The sequence below is a fragment of the Mustela lutreola genome, chromosome 8 (genome assembly GCF_030435805.1).
Source record: "Mustela lutreola isolate mMusLut2 chromosome 8, mMusLut2.pri, whole genome shotgun sequence".
Taxonomy (NCBI): Eukaryota; Metazoa; Chordata; class Mammalia; order Carnivora; family Mustelidae; genus Mustela; species Mustela lutreola.
Genome location: NC_081297.1, coordinates 4,269,556 through 4,284,905, shown reverse-complemented (window position 1 = coordinate 4,284,905; position 15,350 = coordinate 4,269,556). Strand labels below are relative to the sequence as shown.

Here is a 15,350-nt window from a genome sequence, read left to right as displayed (position 1 = left end):
CAATAAATATGCCACATTCATTGTGTCTGTTGACAAATAATATTTTTACAGAATTTTCTATTAAACAACACTTTTAAACAGATTTCCAAACATCAGTTGTTGTCTTTTTTTAAAAAATATTATTTATCTATTTATTGTTTAATAGAGAGAGAGCACAAGGGGAGGGCAGAGGGAGAGGGAGAGACAGAATCGCCAGCAGACGTCCCCGCTGAGCATGGAGCCCAATGCGGGGCTCCATCCCATGACCTTGAGATCATGACCTGAACTGAAACCAAGAGTCAAACACTTAACCAACTGAGCTATCTAGGTGCCCTTTGTTTTTTTATCTGTAACAAAGGAACAACTCTGTCAACCTTTCAAAGTGGCTGTGAGTCATATAAAGGTTAAATGAGATCATGTGCGCAAAGCACTTGGTAAGGGCCCAGTGCATCCAGGAGCCGAACAAGTGAGATTTCCCCTCCTTCCAGCAAGAGCATGGCCACCACCACCACCACTAACATTTGTTTCTCTTCTGCCAGTTCCTGCAGAGTCCTGCAGTGTTACCTGGTCCCATGCCACTGCCTTTATTCTGCAGACATGTGACAATACCAGGATCCTTTCTAAGAGGTGCTTCTGTTACTCAAGGGAGCAGAAGGTTGCGGGATCCAGGAGCACTAGGTGGCCTCCATGCTGAAGAGTGAGTCCTTGAGAAGAGCAGCTCAGTTCTCTGGGATGCCTGCATGTCCTTGCTCTTAGAGACCATGGGGATTTCTTCTTGTCCTTGCATATGCAGAACTTGGAAGAGTTTGAAGCAGAAAAACTGTGGGTAAATATAAAGCCTCATTCTTCATGTCCTATTGAGCTCTCCTTCCTTCCATGCTGACAACATGGCAGAAAGAAGGGACAAAACACGTAGAATGGCGCACAGTCATGGTGGGGAACAAATTTACGAGTCTCCTCTAGACTCCCAAACTGGTTCGAAGACATTGAAGATGGAACTGTAGTTAGGCAAGATACGGCTTAAAATGTCAGGAGTGCACAGTCTAAAAATCAACATCTTCAACAATGGGTAACACTGAAGTTTCCCCTGCCAACCTTGGAAAGGAGACCAGGAAGCCTGGTGCTAAAATCCTAAGAAAAACCAAACATCGCCAATAAAGTATGCTATCGTGGAGGGAAGAAATAGTTGGAGGGATCAGGGAGCGAAGGTGGATTTCCCTGACTATATCTTATTTTATAGATTTGATTTCAGAACTGTGTATGTTTTCATAGAAGACAAAATTAACCCAAAATTTAAAAAGCAATCCCCAAATACCAAAAAGAACATAAAGGGGTCCTCAGCTCTTCAGTGATCACAGCCTCAGTGACAACATTGGTGTTATTATTTTTAAACTTTTATGTATTCATAGGTAGAATCAACAACAATAATTATGTATTCATTGGTAGAGACAAAAATGCAAGGATTTTAGGACAAAGAAAAAGAGATGATACAGATAAAAATAATTAAAATTTAAAACTCCATCATTACAAATGTAAATGAAACATATCCACATGTACTTTTGATGGATTTTCTCTTTAAAAAAAGGGGGGGGCATTTTTTAGCTCCATCTCCTGAAAAAGTCTATTTCTCTTTAGAAATACCATCTCCTCCAGAAACAATCAGCAATACCAGCATCCTAACTGTGATCTCTAAATACCATTTCCCACTAAAAGGAACCTGTTTTCCTTGGAGAAAGTGCTGTTCCCAGGAGTCATCAGGAGGTGCCCACTGATCCTCGCTAGACCGGCTTCTTGTTCCAGAAAGGGAGAAGGTTCCAAGGATAAGAGAGCACATCACAGGCGTGCAGAGTGTGAGAAACTCTACAGGATAAGGGATCCGACTTATCGCAAGTTAAAAAAATAAATAAATAAAAGGAGAGAGAACCAGAAGATTAAAGAGATTTAAGAGATTTGTCAGCCAAATGCAATGTTTGGAATGTGCTAGGTCCTGATTTTGACAAATCAGCCAGCCGTACACAGCCTGGCTTACACAGATACATATACACATGCGGGTATAAACAGATACTAACAACTAGGTGATTGGAATTATATATTTCAATGTAATACCTATTTAATGGAGTTGAGTTATTGCTAATTATTGTTATCGCTGATCCTGGTACCATACTGATCCTTTAAGAGATAGGCCGGTTGGCAGAGACCCAGACTAAGGAGTTTACAAATGAAATGATACTGAGGAGAGAAGGAATGTGGGGGCTTTGTTGGTGAAACAAGTTGACTGTATGTTCATATTGCTGAAACTGGGGGATGCGGATGTGGGGGTTACTGTAAAATCGGCCTCACGCCCAGTAATATTAATGCTGACAGTCTGGTCGGGTATAGTGGCGTGTGGTGACATGGGGGGTTCTGCTGTACAAGCAACATGAAATCATATGACATCTTAGACTTGGTTTCCCATTTTTCCAGAAATGATGGTGAGCGAGGGGGGAGACACCAGGACATCCCTGATCCCTGGTGTCAGAGCCATGATCCCCGTGCCCCAGGGCAGGGCTCAGCACCCCGGCTTCCCATGAGGGCCTCCCCAGCAAGACACAAGGCTCATGAACCCTCACCCATGGGGTGGGGGAGGGCCGCGAGAAAGCACAGCTTGTGGCCAGAGTATTCGGGGATATATGAGATCGGGCATCTCCACGAGGAGTCACAGCTCAGGGCTCTTTGCTTCGGGTTTGCTGTTATCTGAACCTCTAGGCTGTCTTTCTCAGACTTGCGTGTGTGTGTCCTCTGCTGAGCCGGGCTGAGGATTCTTAAGGCTCCACCGAGAAAAAGGACTTGAAAAGTCTATGCTCCTTACCTTAATTCCCCAATTAAAGGCAACGTCCGGGTTTGTTTACTACTACTGCAAGTGGGGATCAGTAAATCCAGCTGGATTAATGCCGATTACGGCCTTCATTGTTCCAGAAAACTCGATCTGGGCTATGGCTTCCCCTGCCATCAGTCTGAATTACGTCCACTGTGTCAGCGCTATTTTAAGAGGATCAATGAAGGTTTATGAAGAAAAAAAGCCTTGTCACCTACTCCAAAACAGACCAAATTAATTAAGCTTTGGGAGCCAAATCTGAGGCACCTTTTAAATTTTGTTACTTTTTATGGGCCCGAGGCTGACACTGATTAGAACAAAAAGATGCACCTTTTCCGCTGAGCCCAGTAGATGTTTTTCAACAAGCAGGTATTCATAATTTAACATTCTGAGTTGCCAGAACGGGATACCAGTGACATATTTCTTATAAAAACAAGAGCAACTCCCGCATGTGGCAGGAGTAGAAAACTGAAACTACCAGAAGTCACTGTAAGTGCGCTGTGTGAAGACCTTCTCCAGGTCCAAGAGGTGTTAAAACGGACAATCAACAGCTACCACTCCCAGTTCATAGGGACAATCTTCCCGGACTCGAAGTTCTCTAAGTCCCCAGTGAGAAGGCTTTCCTGCTCCCTGATGAAGAGGTCTGTCTTGTGGGTTTTTTGTTTGTTTGTTTGAAGATTTTATTTATTTATTTGAAAGAGAGAGAAAGAGAGAGCACAAGAGATCAGGAGGGGCAGAGGGAGAAGCAGATTCCCCACTGAGCATGGAGCCCAGCCCAGGGCTCAATGCCAGGACAGTGCGATCATGACCTGAGTGGAAGGCTTAAGCCACTTAAGCCACTTAAGTCACGGAGCCACCCAGAAGCCCTGTCCTGTGAGGCTTGGAGCTGTCTGAAGGATCTGGCCAGGGAAATACTCCTGGGCCGGGCAAGAAAGCAGAATGTGTGTGTTTCTATTTCTTCATCTCACCTTTTGTGTCCCAAGATTCCCCTGTTGGCTGTTGGACAGGCAGGGGAGTTGAAAGGGATGGACCCAACCAGGATTGCACATCTACCAGGTTTGGGGCACTCAGACGGAGTTGCGAGCCATTCAATCCCTGGCGTTCCCGGGTCCCCGTGCGAGACTGGTGCCCTGATCAAATGCGACCGGCTTTGCGAGCTGTCTCTTAGCTACGCCGGCATCCACCCACCTGGTTCCCATTTCTGCCTTCCAGGATTTGTCCTGAGCCTTTACATGTTAGAGGCTAATCCGTGAGACCCATTCAAAATGGAACACGGATGTTTTCAACAGGCTGCTGTGGTTTTAACAAGTTCTCCTATTAGTATTACTCTGCTACCCCAAGAGTCAATATTTTGGACACTGGAAGGCCAATGAGGGACGAAGTGGAGGCAGGAGAGTCTTTCCGGAAGTCCCTTCAGAGGCACCTGATGCAATCCACAGGTTAGTGCTGGATGTGGACTGAAGACCCTGGTAGAAGGAACTTTTTTGTTTTGTTTTGTTTTTAAGATTTTATTTATTTACTTATTTGACACAGAGAGATCACAAGTCGGCAGAGAGGCAGGCAGAGAGACAGGGGAAAGCAGGCTCGCCGCTGAGCAGAGAGCCCGATGCGGGGCTCGATCTCAGGACCCTGGGATCGTGACCTGAGCCGAAGGCAGAGGCTTTAACCCACTGAGCCCCCCAGATGCCCGAAGGAGCTTATTTTTATTTTCATTTGTTTTAGGAGCTTATTTTTGAAGCATGGTTTCCCTTTCTGCTTTCAGCACTTTGCAGCTAAGAAAGCCGCCCTGAGGACACACGGCTCAGTCTGAAGCCGTTGGGGCTGCTTTGTATTTCCTGCCCCTTCCCTCTGTGATGGTGTAGCTGCTGCTCCCTCCCAGCAGTGCCAAGGGGACAGGTGGGTGGGGAGGGGGCAGTCATCAAGAAAGGACGAAGTGTCTGTCCATATCTTCTGCCCAGTTTTTGATATAATTGTCTGTTTTGTGTGTGTTGAGTTTGAGGACACTTCTCCAATGAAGACATACAAATGGCTAACAGACACATGAAAAAATGTTCATCATCACTAGCCCTCAGGGAGATTCAAATTAAAACCACATTGAGATACCACCTTACACCAGTTAGAATGGCCAAAATTAGCAAGACAGGAAACAACATGTGTTGGAGAGGATGTGGAGAAAGGGGAACCCTCTTCCACTGTTGGTGGGAATGCGAGTTGGTGCAGCCTCTTTGGAGAACAGTGTGGAGATTCCTCAAGAAATTAAAAATAGAACTTCCCTATGACCCTGCCATTGCACTACTGGGTATTTGCCCCAAGGATACAGATGTCATGAAAAGAAGGGCCATCTGTACCCCAATGTTTATAGCAGCAATGGCCACGGTTGCCAAACTGTGGAAAGAACCAAGATACCCTTCAGCGGACGAATGGATAAGGAATATGTGGTCCATATACACTATGGAGTATCATGCCTCCATCAGAAAGGACGAATACCCAACTTTTGTAGCAACATGGACGGGACTGGAAGAGATTATGCTGAGTGAAATAAGTCAAGCAGAGAGAGTCAAGTATCATATGGTTTCACTTATTTGTGGAGCATAACAAATAGCATGGAGGACATGGGGAGTTAGAGAGGAGAAGGGAGTTGAGGGAACTTGGAAGGGGAGGTGAACCATGAGAGACTATGGACTCTGAAAAACAATCTGAGGGTTTTGAAGGGGCGGGAGTGGGAGGTCGGGGTACCAGGTGGTGGGTATTAGAGAGGGCACGGATTGCATGGAGCACTGGGTGTGGTGCAAAAATAATACTGTTATGCTGAAAATAAAAAATAAATAAAAAAAAAAAAAAGAAAGGACTCGGGACTGGAGAGCAGAGACCAGAATGTGACCTCTGGCACGTGGGAACCACTCTGTGCCCTTCCATTGTGGGAGCCCACGAGGTGCCTTCAGTGTCCAGCCTGGGTTGGGTTTCTCCTACTTGCAGCCCAAAGGCTCTTCCTCGAGACGCCCCCAGGCAGCTGGTCAAGGCAAGGTTTGGTGCGGCATAAAATGAGCCAAACCGCTGGGACACTTGTGGATCGGCGGCTCCAGGTGACGCTTTCTCACCTCGTTGAGTTTCTGCGGCTCCTGCAGACAGTTAGGACTGGGACACCCACAAGCCCACGTCTGTCGCACGTTCATGTGGTATCCTGAGTGTGCCTTCCTCGCTCGGATCCTGACAACGAGGAGGATGGAAGACATGTGTCCGTCCTGCGTTACAGTTTCCGGTACCATCTGTACATCACACACACCGAATAGGCATCTGTGGTACCCGGGGTCCTGCACAGACTGGAACAGTCCGCACGTGAACTGTGAAACCTAAAGCACCCTGGCTGGAAGACGCAGCCTGATGCCACCTCTCTCCCCCCGGGGCCCTTGAGTCCTCAGCCAGATTAGCGGCCTCCTGGGTTGTATGGACACCAGCTCCCTGTCCATGCTTGGCGGAGATTTCCAACACAGTGGTACAGGCTTCTCCAGTCTGTGGAATCCCCTAAATAAAGGAGAAGCCCCCCACGTCCTAAATAAAAGGGGAGGAGATGATGTCTTCTGTTTTAGAAAAACCACACTCACCCACAGTGTGTCCTGGGGTGCGCCCGAGATGAAATTCGTGGAAAATGGAAGGTTCTGGAAGACGGTGCCTAGAAGGGCCTGTGTGGCTGCATTAATGGTATTGTCTCTGCCATTATGGGGACAATGGCAAGGCTCTACCCAGCCTTACAAGTAAAAGGCAAGCGGATCTCCCTCATGAGATGTGCATTGCTACCATTTCCAGAATGAGGAAGTTGGTCTGTCTGGGAATAAATTTCAAGGCACTACGAACGCTATTTGCATAGTTACTTCCTGGAACTGCCGTCTTTTTGAGGCCGTATTTTCAGGAGCAGGGAGAATAGGCCCATTGTCTCCCTGACGGCGCGTTCCCCGGTGTGATTAGAACAACTGAGAACCCAGAGCGCGCTCCCGACTCCAGCCACGAATGCAGAGTGGCCCAGCCACACAGCGTCAAGGTCCCAAGGACGTGAATTCAGAAATGACGAAATCACAGACGTCAACAACACCTTGCCTCCCTCCACGCCAGGCTTCCATCCAGATGGAGTGAATCCTCCCTTATCGACAGCACCTTCCTCTGTGACCTGACTCAAGCCCTGCAGTGCTCGGGGTCCCTCTGAGAGCCTCTGAACTACCCTGCCTGCTCCTGCTCGCCCCTGGGTCACCGACAACCAGGAGCGTTTGCACGGTTTTGCAGACTTCCCAAGACACTTCCACTCGTGATTTTGTCCCGGCCTCGTGAAACTCTGAGGTGAGAGGACATTTATCCTTACCACGATTTTGTTGACGAGTGATACTGGGATCCTGAAAAGGTCAGGGGTTCCCTGCATAGTGGCCGAGCTTCCGTGCCTTGACCTGAAGCCGGAGCCTGAGATCAGGAGTTTACGATCAAAATCCCACGTGCTTTCTACTTCGGTGGCGCTCCGACTCTGAGTGGATGCGTGGTGGGGGTACAGAGGGTGGGCAGGGGGAAGATCTCGGGGCGCCAGCCCTCGAGCCTGTGCGGGTTGGGAGGGCGGCTTTATGCTCGAGGTAGCTTCAGGTATCAACGCTCACGTTGGCCATGATCTCAGTCGCTTGGGCATTCACTCTTGCTGGCTGAGCAAGCAGGTCACAGGTGTGAATGGTACCTTCCCAGGTCCCTCAAAACCCTGGATGCCCCACAGGACACATCTTCCTCCGATGCCCTTTGCAGATTCTAGCTTCTCTTGCCCAGGTGTGTTGGCTCAAGGACCCACCACATTTTGCCGACCTCTCCACATCCTCTTGCATTTTAATCACAAGCACTCTGGCTTGGACGCCTCCTGCATGGTGTGGGTGTCGGCTACCCCTGCAGCTCCTCCGCGGGCATGGGGACCCTGCACTCTGGCCGTCCATCCGTGCACCAGAGGAATTGAACACCAGGGTTTCCGGCCATCCTCACAGGCTCTCAGATCGCTTAGTGCTGCATTTCTCTTCTTCCCTGACAGAGTGGTTCTCCCACAGCTGAATGGGGGGAAATCCCATTAACAAGTGGGAAATAGCACTTATTTAGTTTTTTGTCAAGTTTAAGAGGCTTAAATTGGTTCCAGTCTCTAAACAAACCTGCTTCAAGTCATAAAAAGCGGGGAAGGCACATTCAAGTCTATGCTTACACAACAATATGCTTTGTCTCTATTTAAAAAGTGTTTGCAGACCACCTGAACAGCAAACACACCATGCATGGGTGTGTGGGGTTGCTTGTGATCACAGAAGAAAAACACTGGTGTAAATGTGCAATCAGGGGAGAGTCTTAGGGTCCCTTTCGATTACTCCTGAAATTCCGTGATGGACAAATTCAACTTCTATATCTTTAAGACTATTCAAATAAGCGCACATAAAACGCTCATAAAATCAGAGAAATATTCTTTTCTAGAGCAACGTTTCTTGCAAGCAGCCCATTTCCCAACAACGTTGAATTGTCCATGTGGCAGAGAGATGCCAGCGGGATAAATGCACGGACACAGAGGACTGTCCATGGGAAGGTAACACCGGGCAGCCTCTGCGCCTGCAGGGGCAAAATATGTTGGTCTGGAAATGTGGGGAGTCTCTGAGTCCAAAAACCTCCGCCAGCAAAAGCCTCTCACTCGCTCACCCTGGACTCCCTTTGCATAGTAAGGCGCTCTCCACAGGGCTGAGGGAGAGACGCTGGGGGTCCCTCTCCCCTTTCCTGCTGATCCCAAAGCCTGGCATCATACTCGAGGAAAATATGAATGTGCAAACTAAAACAATCAACAGGTACCAGGATCTCCTTTTGGAAAGTCCGTCTTACTAACAGAGACACGTGTTGAACAGCGGTGCCGCTGGACGGAGGTGGTGAGGGAAGGGTGGCGGGCGGTCGGGTCGGTTGGCGCACGGCACACAGTGAAGGGGCAGAAGGGAATGGAAATCCCTGATGGGGCTGCCCTCGTGGGGGCTGCAGGGACCCCCGAGGAGCCCCCCAGGCTCTCCGGGACATGGCGAGGAGACGCGATCTTATCTCCGTGGGCAGTGGTCGCAGCGGCGGATGGGCAGGACCAGCCCTGGGAGGGCCTAGCCACACTGGGGCGGAAAGACGCACTGAGAACCGACGATCTGGTGGAAGCTGGTGGACGTGGGGCCTCTCACGCGTCAAAGAGCACACGACCCCACCGGCTCCCACAGCCACAACCAGATGCTGACCGCACAGGCCGGGCTGGCCGAGGCCTTGCCTTTCTGCCCAGCTCCCAGGGAGGCTGCAGCGGCCGCTGCTGCTGGCGCGGCGTATGCACGGAGGAGCGGCCCCAAGACGTGGCGGCCCAGCCAGGTGTCGGGTCATGCCCGCACCGTCTGATGGTGGCCAGAGTGGACTGCGGGAGCTAAGGGCACAGGTGAGGCTTTCCTCCCGGGAAAGTCTCCAACCAGACAGCACGGGGGATGCTGAGCTGAGACCTCTGGTCGTTCACTCCGCCGCAGCCAGCCTCCCCGAGCCGGATGGTCTCTTTCTTACTGACCTTTCACGTGCCCTCAAGTGGTTCTGTGGCGGCATCTGAGTGTGAAGGGCATCTTTTTCCTTCCCATTTTGCTCCTTCCCTCCTTCCTTTTTTTTTTTTTTTTTTTTTTTAATGGGAGGGAGGTTTTTATGCCGGTCTCTGAGTTCGGACATTCAGTACAAGTTCTTATTTTTTTAAGGTTTTACATCCTCTCCCTCGATGGATATGTGACAATACAGTCTGATTGTTCTAATCACGGCACGTATGGCAAATAATGACTAATGAAACTTGGTGCAATGTGGCATATGGGAGTTCGCCGATTGCTTTTGCTCACACTTTCTCTTTTAATCCTTGCGATGCTCTGGGAGAATCTAGCATGTGTTCCATTCCACATTCCAGGGACAAAGTCCAAGCCAAACATGGCATTTTCTGAGAATCTTGCCTTTCTCATCCCATGGACCAAATAAGCAGGCTGACATTTTAAAATATGTTTATCCCCAAACCGGTTTACTGGCACCATACATGAGAATGCTCTGTGCGGGGTTCCGGCAACGTGGAAGCTTCAGGAACAGGGAGGCGAGCCCAGGAGAAAGTGATGCGCCCACGGCAGGGCTCCTCGCCCCTCCTGTGCCTTGTCCGACAAGGCTGAATGCAGAGAGGGCAGGCGTCCTCTGTCCACTGGGGCTCTCAGAGCTGCCCCAGGCTGGACCTGCTGTCTGAATTGAAATCACTCCACAGAGCTCACTCGGACGCCCTACCACACACCCCCACAAATGGGCCCACCAGAGCTACTTCTTGGCAAGTATGCCAGTGTCCACGCCTGTAGCCCTGATTCTGAGAAGAGTTCATGTGCCGATCTATTAAAGTTCACTTGGAAAGGAAGGACCCAATTTTGGATGGACCCAAGGATGTCCTAAAAGTTTCCATTTAGAACATGCATTTTTGCATTGTAACTGACACATTTTTTACCTGAAACCCAAGAAACATGAAGGGTAAGTAAAACCACGTTCACTGTCCCCAGGTAATCGGAAGGTAACAAGAATTCAGAATCCACATTGGGGAGGGTATGTGCTTTGGTGAGTGCTGTGAAGTGTGTAAACCTGGCGATTCACAGACCTGTACCCCTGGGGATAAAAATATATGTTTATAAAAAATAAAAAATTAAAAAAAAAAGAATTCAGAATCCACGCAATGAAAAGATTTCCTTTAAAATTTAAGACACAAGATCATTTTTAAATTGCTTTACACTCGGTGTATTTCAGTGACATCAAGAAGTCTGACGTGAGTTCCAGGGGAGTCACTGACACCTCCAGTCAGACAAAATGTCCTCCCCAAGCAGATGGATGGTCCTACCCCTGCCCTGTTGGGAGGAGCCCGAGCGGACCTGCGCGGGGTGTCCTGAGTCTGTCCAGGCGGAGCTGGAAAGACCAGGTGGATGAACGGCCCTCGGAGGGCGTCCGTCAGGACTCCGTACGTCTTCGATGACAATGCACCGGAGAGTCCTATCTGACTTGTAGACCTTTTCTTGTAAATGCCACCTGCAGGCCATTCTTGTCAACACATGCCCAGAATTATAAACATCTCTGGTATTTTAGGATTGTGTGAAGGTTCTGTGAATATTAAAAAAACAAAAACAAAACAAACAACTATGGTGTGGCTGTTGTCGGGTGTTCGTCTCTGAATCCGACCAAACCAAATCTCATGGGAAAACAAGAGAAAAGAAAGATAATCCTTTCCTGCTTCACTTGGGCCTGGTCCCTGGCACCCACCTGTCTGGGAGGAGCCCGAGGGTGAGCGCGAGGGCAGGAGGGCTCTGGGCCTCCACCAGCCAGTGTGAGGACCGGCCACAGGCAGGAGACATTACCTGCAAAATCTGAGGGCTGAGGGGTGGGATCAGAGATGGTGGGGATGGAGAGGGACCTGCTGGGCTCCCCGGGCCCGGGGACAGCAGGGTGACGAGAGAGTACAGGGGCGGAAGGACCAATCCTGCAGGGCCCTGAGCCAGGCTGAGCAGTGTCCACTTCCAAGTGTAGCAGGAAACTTATGAAGGACTTGAATTATAAAGGACATTGCACCACGATGGGGGAGACCCTGGAGGCAGTGGGTAACACAACACACGTATGTGTGCTCAGATATGAGGACGCAGGACAAAACACACACGATGGGGTCCAGATGCAAGGCAGAGAGGATGGGGACCCAGGACAGGTTGAGATATGAGGCAGAGATGTCAGTGAGTCTCCACGGCCCCAGGATGCCGGGAGCAAGAAGGGCAGATTCCGTCTCGGATGTGTCAGCTGAGCTTGTTGCCTGGAGGACTGAAGAGGTAGCTGACATTTATGGCTGGATTTCAAGGAGGGATCTGAGGAGGAGAAGCAGATGTGGGGTGAGTTGAGACCACATGAAGAAATTGTGGGAGAGGGCCAGAACCCAAGACAGGTCTCTGAGAGTCACAGAAAGGCGGCTGTCAGGGAGGCGGGGCAAAGGGAGAAAGAGCATGGCCTCAGCACTGCGCGTCAGCTGGTTAGGTCACATTTCAAGGAGGGAATGGTCCGCAGGGGACACAGCAGCTGAGAGGGCCGTTGAAGTAAAGACGAACGTCTTTGATTTAGCAAAGAAAACTGGCAAAGGTCTTAAGGTGGTTGGAGCAGTGAGAGATGGGGAGAGATGCTGGCGTAGCAATGGTGGCCCGGGCAGCTGCGGACAGTGTCGGAGGTGGACGAGCGCATCCGCGTGTGTCTGTGAGTCACCACGCATGAGTCTTCCCCATCTGCTCTTCAGCCGGTGCCTCGTGCATGCCTGGAGGGTGCTGATGCTTTAGCAAGCCGAGCTGGGGACTCTGTCCGGGTCCACAGGAGAGCGGCCCCCGTCGGCCCCGAGGGCAGGAGCAGGTGAACATGAAGACATGTCGCTTGAGTTCTGTGTCGAGACCGGGCAGTGTGGCTGGCAGAGTGGTTGACTTCACACCGCGTCTACCCATGAGATACTCATCCCTTGTGACTGCTGAAGGGTGAACGAAAACAGTTGACATTAAAGTCAGTGACGTTCAGTGGCATTAATGTGTTTCAAGTGGCTAGTGGCCCCAGTTCAAGATGGCCCAGACTGTGTGCCTCCCGTCTGCAGGGACTCCCCCTGCCCAGCACTGAGCTGGATACAGGATGCCGCCCAGAAGTCATTAGACAAGTTTGAGGACCGCGGTCGGACACGGGCATGACCACCCGGAGTCAGTAGCTGGGAGCCTGCCAGATGACCAGAAACATCAAGGTAGAGATCCAAGTCATCACAGGTGCTCAGGATCCGGGGAACGAATTGACAGCAGGGCGCCCAGAGCAGGGCTCCCAACCGCATCTCCCCACAGCCTCGGCCGGGCCCCCTGTGCAGCCGCGTCCTCCCAGAGACCTCGTTCCCACCAGCCCTCAGGCAAAATTCTTATCTGTGGTCAGACAGCCGAGCCATGGTCTCACACCACGGAAGGACTCAGAGATGAAACACAAACTTCCAAGGAAAATTCAAGAAAAATAAAAAAGGAAAGAAAGAAAGAAAGAAAGAAAGAAAGAAAGAAAGAAAGAAAGAAAGAAAGAAAGAAAGAAAATTATAAGTGAGCCAAGGAGGAGAGCCAGTGCGATTGGCGTTGCGGGGCGAGGACATTCCCCGGCACGGGCATTGCAGGAGGAGAATAGCTCGCCCAGAAACAAATGCTGATAGAGAACAAGTTAACAGGTAACAGAGAAAGACAATTAATTCAATAAATGATGTTGAAAAATGTGTAGACTTGATTGGAGGAAAAAAAATCAATTCAGACCCTTAACTCATACCATATATAAAAGTAAATTAAAGAGGAATTAAGTGAAACATATAAAAAGCCGGAACATTAAAAATAACAACAGTTTAAAAGAATCGAGGAACCTTTATGTCAAGAAGAGAAGAGGACTTTCCAAGAAGAAAATTAATGGCCGAGATTACTCGCAAAATGCAGGCAGATTTGATTAATACTCAGGACCCGCCACGACGTTACGGGGGTGCAGGCTTTCTCCTCTGCTTCCTGAGGCTTGGGGGCTGGTGCTCTCTGGTCCTAGGAGCCACCGCAGCCAAGCCCCGCATGGTCACTGCCAGCCGGTTGGTCATCTGTGGGTCACCCTGGGCTTGGAGAAAGTGAAAACCATCAGAAAGTCAAAAAACATTCATTGCAAGGTGTATGTATGAGAAGAGAAGGAGGGGGCGCCTGGGTGTCTCAGTCCGGCAAGCGTCTGCCTTCTGCTCCGGTCATGATCTCAGGGTCTTAGGATCGAGCCCCACGTCAGGCTCCCTGTTCCCTAGGGAGGCTCCTTCTCCCTCTGCCCATCTGTGTGCTTTCTCTCTCAAATAAATAAATAAAATCTTAGGGAAAAAAAAGAAGAAGCAGCAGCAAGGGAACCATATATTACAAGGATTACAGGCAAACTGCTTGGAACAGCAAGACAGCTTCCAACTTGCTCGTAGAACAAGAACTGCGGGGTCTGAGACACAGGAAAAGCCCCTCAGCCTCTCTGGTAATGAAAAGAAATTCAAATTCTTAAAAATGTTGAGATTTCTTTTTTCTTTCTCTCTCTCTCTCTCTTTTTTTTTTTTTTTTTTTTTTTTTTTTTGGCTAACAAATTTGCAAGTGTTTCTTTTCTTCCTTTTAATAAAACCGCCGTTTCTGTTAGAATTTCTGGTAGACAGACCATCTCATTTACTCTTGGCTAAAGTCTAAATTGGTGCGGAATTCCCGGAAGGAGTCTCTCAGTCTATAACCATAGACGGAATACCGTCCATGCCCTGTTGAGCCAGCAACTCCATTCCTAGAAACATTCTGTGATACGGAAAACTGGCTCTGCTCCTAACGGTCTGTGAGCCACCGTGGTTACTGAGGTCGTGAAGGACTGTTAACGTCAGAAGTGTTCAAGACTCAGAGACTGACTCCACCATTGGTTCTGTTACTACGATAGAATTCCGTGCAGTCGCTGACTTCGACATCAGCTGGAAATGTGAAGCTGACGAGGGTTGCTGTGGTTCCGAGTAGGGCCCCTGTCCTTGTGGCATGCGAATGAACATTTATTTGACATGACAAACAGCGAGGGTTGTCGCCTCACATTGCCCTAGCCGCAAAGAGTCGGGGTACAGAGCGCACCCCCAAAGTAACGGTAGGCATTGCCGGGTCTGGCTAACATAAATGAGTCCTATTTCCTCCTATGGGTTTTGCCCATATTTTCAAACTTTCTTCAAAGGACCCTTCATTTATCATTTCCAGCAAAAGTGTCAACACGCGGATTTCTAAGACGAGGTTGCGGTGATGAACTAGGTTGAGCCCGTGAAAGTCCCCCTTGGTCTCATTTCTGTCCTTTTTCAAGCAGCCCAGGGATGTCTCATTTTGTCCAGTGTGAGAGGGCACAGGGAGGGGTCAGAGTCCAAGCGTCTCTGCGGAAATGGGAAGTGAACACAAACCCAGCCATTGGCAGGAGAGAAGACCCAGAGAGAGGAGGGGTGACCCCGTGTGGGGTGTCTGGGCTGAAGGCCCTCAGGGAGGAGGGGCCCCTGTGAGTGTGTTTGTGGAGACTTTGAGGGCAGGCAGACGTTGGTTAAAAAAAGACAGGTATAAACCTATCTTTATTACCGGCTTTTTCTTTATGTAAGCATCACATCAGAGGTCAGGTTTGCACACCTCGTCTGTATGTATTAGCTCAAGAGAAGCCAGAATACAGACTGAGGTTTCAGAAGACTTAGTTTATAGTCCAGGACCCTGGGATCACAAGGCAGATGCAGCTTTTGAATGTGCAAGAAGAGAACGGCGGCAAGCGGAACTGAGAAGGATCAGAGTTAAGTTAGAATGAGAGGGAGCGCCTACGTGCGCCCAGCCCTGTGCTGGAAACTCGGAGAAGCAACGAAAACCACCCCTCAAACTGCTCATCATCCAGTAGATCGATATTCTGAAGACAAACATAAACTGTTTTTTTG

General features: G+C 49.5%; 1 long non-coding RNA gene across 2 annotated transcripts; it reads left to right on the top strand.

Annotated features, from left to right (window-relative positions):
• The first annotated feature begins 6,733 nt into the window (after positions 1-6,733).
• Positions 6,734-11,026, top strand: LOC131838042 (uncharacterized). 2 transcript variants are annotated; one of them, XR_009356428.1, is made up of 3 exons: positions 6,734-7,162; positions 8,306-10,372; positions 10,643-11,026. It is a non-coding gene; the product is annotated as an uncharacterized LOC131838042 (long non-coding RNA). The 2 variants fall into 2 exon arrangements; XR_009356427.1 differs by having other exon boundaries at positions 8,306-11,026.
• The last annotated feature ends 4,324 nt before the right edge of the window (positions 11,027-15,350 follow it).